The sequence below is a fragment of the Populus alba genome, chromosome 11 (assembly GCF_005239225.2).
Source record: "Populus alba chromosome 11, ASM523922v2, whole genome shotgun sequence".
In the NCBI taxonomy this organism is placed as follows: domain Eukaryota; kingdom Viridiplantae; phylum Streptophyta; class Magnoliopsida; order Malpighiales; family Salicaceae; genus Populus; species Populus alba.
The window spans coordinates 21,752,677-21,761,209 of record NC_133294.1 but is presented as its reverse complement, the minus strand read 5'-3'; the positions used below and the strand labels follow the sequence as shown (position 1 = coordinate 21,761,209).

Genomic DNA, 8,533 nt, shown 5'->3' with positions numbered 1-8,533 from the left:
ATGGTGAGAACAAGGCAAGGGGCTAGGACTGATCCATCCCCTGTTCGGGGAAGTGATCCGAGTTTTCATAATGAAAGTGATCCAGATTGGGATCCCTTGGCGTCTGTAGCAGCTGGAATGGTAGCGGGAGCCTCCAATACGACTCCTAGATCAGGGGGAGTAGTCATCATAGTGCAATGGGTGAAAGGTATGAGAGAGATGGGTTGTATGACTTACCATGGCGAAGAGGATGTTGAGGTTGCTGGGCATTGGCTGAGGAAAGTGGAAAGAGTTATAAACCAGATGTAGGTGCCAGAGGAACTACGAGTGGATTGTGTGACTCAACTGTTGGTTGAAAGTGCCCACTCTTGGTGGGAGACCATTAGAGAGAGGAGATCAGGGGAGGTATTAAGATGGAGGGATTTTAATGAAAAGTTTGAGGAGAGGTACTATTCTTGGGAGCATAGGAGGGAGAAAGAACAAGAGTTTTTGGATTTGAGACAGGGAGATTTGACGGTTCTGGAGTATGAGAGGAGATTTCAGGATTTATCAGTCTTTGCCTCCACCTACCTTCCCACGGAGCGCCACAGGGTGGAGAGGTTTCGTGATGGACTGAGGCGAGAACTGAGGATGATATTGATAGCCATGCAGTTTTAGTCTGTGCGGGAATTGGTACGGGCAGCTCAGGGTATGAAAAGGGTAATAAAGGATACCCCGAAGTCAGTGGGCGAGCAAAGTCAGGCAATGGGAGCTAAAAAGAGAGATTTTAAGCTTTTGACTGGGAGACCTCCTCTTTCAAAGAAGGGGAAGAGTGGGCAATCATCAGGACAGTTCCAGAGAAGAAGTGAGAGTTTCACCCCAGGAGGGAGCCTAGGAGGATCTAGACCGATCAGTGGAAGAGGAGCTTGGGGAGGACAGTCTAGACAGGGAGTTAGAACTGCTGGAGGGTCTACAGAGCAGAAGGAACCCGGATATCCATTTTGTCAGAGGTGTGAGCAGCGACACCCTGGAAATTGCTCTAGAATGCAGGGGAGATGTTATATTTATAAAAGTGAGGGGAATCGATGGAGAGAGTGCCCGCATGTAGGCAGGGGCTGTTACTATTATGGGGACATGAGTCACAGGAAGAAGGATTGTCCTCGTAGAACCATAAAGGGAGTCTATAGTCAGAGGACGAAGGTTCAGAGCCAGCAGCAATTAGTGACAGTTGATCGTCCTATCAGGTCTACTCAGTTAGGGGCAAGTGCCACTTGTGGGAGGCCTAGAAATCAGGAGGGGAGGACTCAGGGTCGGGTATATCACATGACCCATGAGGATGTGGGAGTTGTACCTGATGTGGTGGCTGGTACTTTACAGTTAGATACAATACAAGTTTATGCTTTATTTGATCCTGAAGCTAGTCATTCCTTTATATCTTATAGAATTATGAATAACTTGCGTATGTTATCCAGTAACTTGGGTATAGGGGTGACGGTTAGTACGCCTCTGGGAGAGAATATACATATTGATGATATTTATAGAGGGGTAAAACTATATATTGAAGGATTAGAATTGAGGATAGATCTTATGCCGTTAGAGTTATATGATTTTGATGTGATTCTGGGCATGGATTGGCTAAGTAAACATAAGGCACAAGTGGATTGTTTGACCAAGACGGTGACAATCCAAAGAATAGATGATAAAAGGGTAGTGTTTAAAGGGGAAAGAAAGGTAATTCCAAGTTGTGTAATTTCAGTCTTGGTTGCTAGAAAATTACTGAGAAAAGGCTGTTCTGCTTGGTTAGCCCATGTAAGAGAATCGGGGAAAGGTAGCATAGATTTGGCTAGTATTCCTGTTGTGAGGGATTTTCGAGATGTATTTCCAGAAGAGCTGCTTGGATTACCTCCAATTAGAGAAATTGAAATTTCCATAGAAACTATTCCAGGAGTTTCTCCTATAGCCTAGTCTCCTTATAGGATGGCACCTATGGAATTGGCAGAACTAAAGGTCCAACTTCAGGAATTGTTAGATAAAGGCTTCATTCGGCCTAGTAACTCACTATGAGGAGCTCCGGTACTGTTTGTAAAGAAGAAGGATGGCACCCTTCGTTTGTGCATTGATTATCGTCAATTGAATAAAGTGACGGTGAAGAACAAATACCCACTTCCACGAATAGATGACTTGTTTGATCAGTTAAAGGGTGCTAGAGTGTTCTCTAAGATAGATCTGAGATCTGGATACCACCAGTTGAGAATCAAGGAACAAGACATACAAAAGACTGCCTTCCGAACCCGTTATGGGCATTATGAGTTTTCAGTGATGCCTTTCGGGTTAACCAATGCTCCAGCCATGTTTATGGACTAGATGAATCGGGTGTTTCAGCCTTACCTGGACCAATATGTGGTTGTATTTATCGATGATATTCTGGTATATTCTAACTCTCACTTAGAGCATGAACAACATCTAAGGGTTGTGCTACAGACTTTAAGGGAAAATCAATTATATGCAAAGCTGGATAAGTGTGAGTTCTGGATCAAGGAAGTAGTATTTTTAGGCCATGTGATATCCATAGAAGGAATAATTGTGGATCCAAGAAAGGTCGAGGCCGTGTTAAAATGGGAAAGGCCTACCAATGTGACAGAAATTTGGAGTTTCTTGGGTCTTGCCGGATATTACCGGAGATTTATTGAAGGGTTCTCTACCATAGCATCACCTTTAACCAAGTTGACTCGCAAGGAAGTCAAGTTTGTTTGGTCAGAAGAGTGTGAAGCGAGCTTTCGAGAACTGAAGGAAAGGCTCACTTCTGCTTCTATGCTGGCCCTTCCATCGGGGACAGAAGGGTTTGTGGTATATAGTGATGCCTCAAGAAGGGGTCTGGGATGTGTATTGATGCAACATAGTCGTTTGATTGCTTATGCATTAGGACAGTTAAAGTCGCATGAGGTGAATTACCCGGTTCATGACCTAGAACTTGCAGCGGTGGTGTTTGCTTTAAGAGTATGGAGACATTATTTGTATGGGACACAAGTCCAAATCTTTACATACTATAAAAGTCTGAAGTATTTGATGTCACAGAAGGAGTTGAACATGCGGCAGAGAAGATGGTTAGAGTTAATAAAAGATTACGATTGTGTTATTGACTACCATCCTGGTAAGGCTAATGTAGTAGCCGATGCCTTAAGTAGGATGGTAAAAACAATGATGAATGATATGGAGCTTAAGGAACAGGAAAGTATAGTGGAGTTAAAGAAGATGGGCTTGCGGCTAAGTGTTGGGCCCAAGGGATCACTGTTAGCTCAGTTAAAGATCCGATCTGTGTTTTGAGACAAGGTCTTAGTGGCTCAACAGGCAAATGGAAAGGCAAAAGAGATTAAGGAGAGGGTAAACAAGGGTATTGAGACATCATTTCAAATGCTATCCGATGGGCTAATAGCTATGGGTAGACGAATCTATTTGCCTGAGGATAAGAATTTGAAGGACGAAATATTAAAAGAAGCTCATGAATCTCGATTTGCTACTCATCCGGGGAGCACAAAGATGTATAGGGATTTAAAGGAATACTACTGGTGGCCAAATATGAAGAGGGAAATAGCAGAATTTGTGTCGAACTGTGGGATCTGTCAATAAGTAAAGATAGAACACCAGAAACCTGCCAAATGATGAAATTATCACTGATAAAGGAAATATGAGAAGTGCGATTTGAGGTGTAAACTAGCATATATTTAGTGAATGTTAGGATCCCAGGTAAGGGGATCACCATGTATCAGCTAGCATACATTTAGTGTATGTTAGGATCCCTGGTAAGGGGATCACCATAATTGGACTAGCATACATTTAATGTATGTTAGGATCCTAAATAAGGGGATCACCTTGGAATGACTCATATGGAGTGATGGTGATGGTACCGGTGGTATTGGTATCGGTAATGTGATAAGCAAAAAAAAAATGATCATGTTCAATCTCTCATAGAGTCTATAATGAAAGTTGAAAGTGGCAGAGGGAACAATTAATAATAGTTGGACAAGGAAGGGATTATAATAATAATAAAAAAGAAAACTAGAAGGGAGAGGCAAATGAACTATGAATACATGTTACTTTGTTAAATTGTTAGATGTTCATGTTGTCATATTTATTGTAATATTCACCTTTCAATAATATGTATTTTGTTTCAGGATCATCACATACACGACAAGAGTAGGTCCTAGCTTATGCTCTTTTCTTGTAATCTAGTTTCTAGGGAGTATACCCTTGTATTTTGTAAATATGAAAATGTTTGTATAACTTAATTTGTATAATTAATGTTTAAACTTGACTGAATGAATGTAACCATGTAGTTCATATAATCATGCTTTATGCCGATGTAATTATACTTATTTATTTTTATCTATTCATAATGATATCTTGTTATATAATGCATATCGTAAATATTGTGGTTGATAAAAGCGGGTATAAGTGTGGAAGTTGAAAACCCATGATGATTGGGTCAGGAATTGAGTTAGGAGATGCGAGCTATTAGAAGTGTAAATAAATTCATGTCAATAACCTCGGACCTTCCGGTATCATGAACATGTATGTGTGTGTGTGTGTGTGTGTGTGTATTATGTGTGTTTTTTTTCGATTGATATGAGATTGTCGTTTTATCCCGAAATGGGGGATGTTACAATGTATTTCAATTTTATTACAGTTTATATTGAACCTAGACATTTTAAATTCAGGTATATACAAACTATTCGTATAATTATTGGATCTATAAAAACATCATTATTATATATATAAAAAACAACAACATTTATTCTTAATATTAAATTTAAATCCATTTAATATTGAATAAAATGAAAACAATATCTTAAAATACTAGAACAAAATAATAATTATAAAGTTCTAGTATCAGCCTATTAGGCAAAACAAAATAACTAGTTTTTATAGCTAATATAATAAACCTTGCTTCATTACTGAGTCATAGGTCCACTTTGCCTTAAACTAATCCTTTATTTCTTTAGTTCTTGCATGCAATTGCAAATGTGAAAACCACATTCAGTATCCAATACCCAAAAACTACAATGCAAAGTAGTAAGATAGTTTTCAATTATAAACATACCTGAAGTAGAAGCTTCATTAAGCTTATTTGCCTTCATGGTTGTAAGGTATTCATTACAATTCATCCTCCAACGTCCTTCATTACCACAATGATGACAAGTGCCCTTGTCTTTCTTGATGTCCCCAATAAGTTTTCTTGCTTTAGAGACAACACCCTTATTCTTCTTATCCTTTTTTTTTTAGACATTCTAGAAGACTGAATTAGTTTTTTTTTTCCTTTTTAAAAGCCACTTCTACAGTTTTAAGCTTATTAAACAATTATGGCAATGTACTATCAACCTTGTTCATGTGATAATTTATAATGAATTGTGAAAAGCTTTAGCGTAATGATTGCAAGACCATGTCACACTTAACTTATAGTCTATAACAAAACACAATTGGCCTAATTTCTCTATATAGCCAGTCATTTTCAAAACATGTGTTCACTGAAGAACCTTATGTTATCTTGCAGCGGAACAATTCCTCTCATACCTCTTAGTCTTAGTGGTCTTATTAAACAATTCTTTTATATGCATAATCATAGTATGGACATCCATATTCTCATGTTGACTTTGAAGTTCAAGTGACATAATAGCTAATATCAAACATACAGTATATTTATCATCATCAACATGATGTTGATGTTCAGTCATTTTAGCTCTTGTCACAACTAGTTAGTCAAATTCAAACATTATTATTTACTTTTTTTATTCCTTTTGATGACGACAATTATATGTCATTTAATAAGTTATTAACAAAAGCTTAACAAAATGACACAAACTATAGCTTCCCAAACCGCTACAGATGGAATGAAAATATTTGAGGAGTGCTCAACAAGAAAGGAAGCAGACCCATTTGACATAGGTAAGGGGCATGTTAATCCGGGAAAAGCAGTGTATAGAGGACTATATTCACCAGGTTAACCAATGCCACAATCACTAGGTTAACCAATGCCACAATCAAATGCAAGCTAAGAACCAATGCTACACTTAACCTCAATCCTCCTTCGAACACCATTCCAAACCTAAAAACAAAAGTGGCAATGACAAGAAAAGTAACGAATGTGGGAAATGTTAATTAAGTGTACAAAGCTATAGTTCAAGCTCCATTTGGCATAAGCATAAGAGTTAAGCCTACAACTTTAAGTTTCAACATGACCAACAAAATGTTGCTCAATAAAGTTACCTTCTTTTCAACTCAGAAAGTTATGGGGAGAAAATAGATTTGGGAGCCTAACATGGACTAATGGTGAGCATTTTGTTCCGAGTCCAATATCTGTACGTGTTATAGAGGTATATGTAGGTGTGTAATATGGCTGAGAAAATTGTAATATTGTCAAATAATTCTTGCATTATGTACTTTCCAAAGTGAAGGAACAAGGAAATGATGCAAAATCTATGGCTTATAGGAATGCTCATTGTCTCTTCATGGAGTAACAAATACTAATTATTCCTGAAGTTATAAAATTTCTTCATCATAGGAGTACCTAGTCATGCACCACAAAGTTTATCTTTTTTTTTGGTAATTGTGAAGATATCTCTATTAGCCATGAATATAGCTCATAATTAATGTCCATGTGCATAATTAGAAACAATGAAACATAACAATTTTTACTATCTATGTGAAAAATTTAGAATGAGAGGTCCACATTGCCACCATATGTGCATCCCACATGTATAGTTATAATTGCATCATCATATCTTATAGGATTATGTATGTCAATGTCCCGTTCAATATTTTACAAGGGCGTTAAAAAGATAATATTTTTTTTATATAATTCTAAATTCAATTCTTCAATGAAAAGATTTCTATATATAGTGTTTAAAATACATACACTTGGTAGTATTATTATATTATTCTTTAGATTACAATATCTTTATTTTGACCTATGGTACATAAAAGATATGTAACTTTGACTATTTCTATACTAGTTTGCAAGAAGACTGTGAAATACTGATAAGAACCACATAAATTTGTTGCATTGTTATTAAACTCAATTTGGTATGATAGATCAGTATGGAACCTAGTCAACTCACTCTTTGAACAAGGTCAGGTGTTAAAAAAAAGTCAACTTAAAGTTGCCCAAGTCAATCCACGTGTCAATTTATGATCCAATTTGATTTTTTAAAAAAAATTAAAACAATATTATTTTAGTTTTTTTCTTAAGAAAAAGAGTTTTGATTTGGGTTAACATATCTAATTTGTTACCCTAGTCTTGCATTGGATCAATTTCTTAATCAGATTTAATAACTATAACTTATTGATATAATTGGAAGTTTTTGAACTTGAAAGCCTAATTTGAAAATAGAATTAAAATTTATAGGATTTTTTATACAATTTCTCTTACTTTCCCCCTTTTTACTATATGGAAGGAGGCATGCGTGATGTGACTTGAATGCGTTGATTCTAAAGTCTTGTTAGAAAAGACAAACCGCATTTGATAATATTAATGGTGCAATTGCCGTCTTTTGAAGACGTTGTCCGTTAATCATTAGTTTGTTTAACAAGTTCCATTGAAAAATTCACAGTTCAGAAATTCCAGTACAATCTTTGAAACTTATTGTAGTTGCCAATTTTCTTGTTTGTTTATTTTTCAACATTCTTCAAATTTTTAATATATGTCATAGATAAAATAATACTCCAATTTTTTAAATAAATTAAGTAAAAAATTAAAATTTTATATTTAAATAAATATTTTCCTTGTTTAAAGAGCTAGACGACTACTTTTGAGTTTTTCAATTATACTAAATTTGGAATTTACACGGTTTTCCTTTACAAGTTCAAAGATAATATTTAATATCATATTAGTATTTTACATTCAAACTTTTTAAGCAATAGAAAACATTAAATTATTTATTTTCTTTTTCATATTTTAATTAATGTTATAAAATTTTTGGTTTTATTATAAATCTAATATAAAAAGAATTGATAAAGATAAAATCCTCATGATAATTTTTATTTGAATGGAATATGAATAGTATTTTACTGTTAGGTTTTCCCAAATAAAAACTTAAGATGACAATTATATATAAATTGTAATTTTTTATAACAAACAGTTATAATTTTGATATGCTTTTTAGTTTTTTCAGTGAGAAAAATTATTCTAGCTTTCCGGAATGTATTTTCTATTTTTTTATTTAAAAAATAAAATGGAGAGAAAAACTTAAAATATCAATGAAATATGGTTTTTATTACTATATTTAGTCTCCTACTAAACAAACTATACTACATTTTCTTATTACAATGCTCTACCATTCCAGGGCTATGTTGTCTAGGCTTCATTGCTTAGGCTGCCTTTTTAATTTTTTAAAAAAAAATAATTTTTTTTTATATTTTTTTATTTTTTTTATATGTTAATCTTAAAACTAATTTTTAAAACATAAAAAAAATATCATTTTAATACATTTTAGCACGCAAAGTTATATTCTTAATATAAAAAAAAAACAAATTTAGAATTAAGTTAGTAGGTGTGTGTATAATAATAATTTTTATAATATAA

At 34.8% G+C, this 8,533-nt stretch overlaps 1 pseudogene; it reads left to right on the top strand.

Moving 5' to 3' along the window:
* Nucleotides 1-3,585, top strand: LOC118040827 (uncharacterized; annotated as a pseudogene).
* The last annotated feature ends 4,948 nt before the right edge of the window (nucleotides 3,586-8,533 follow it).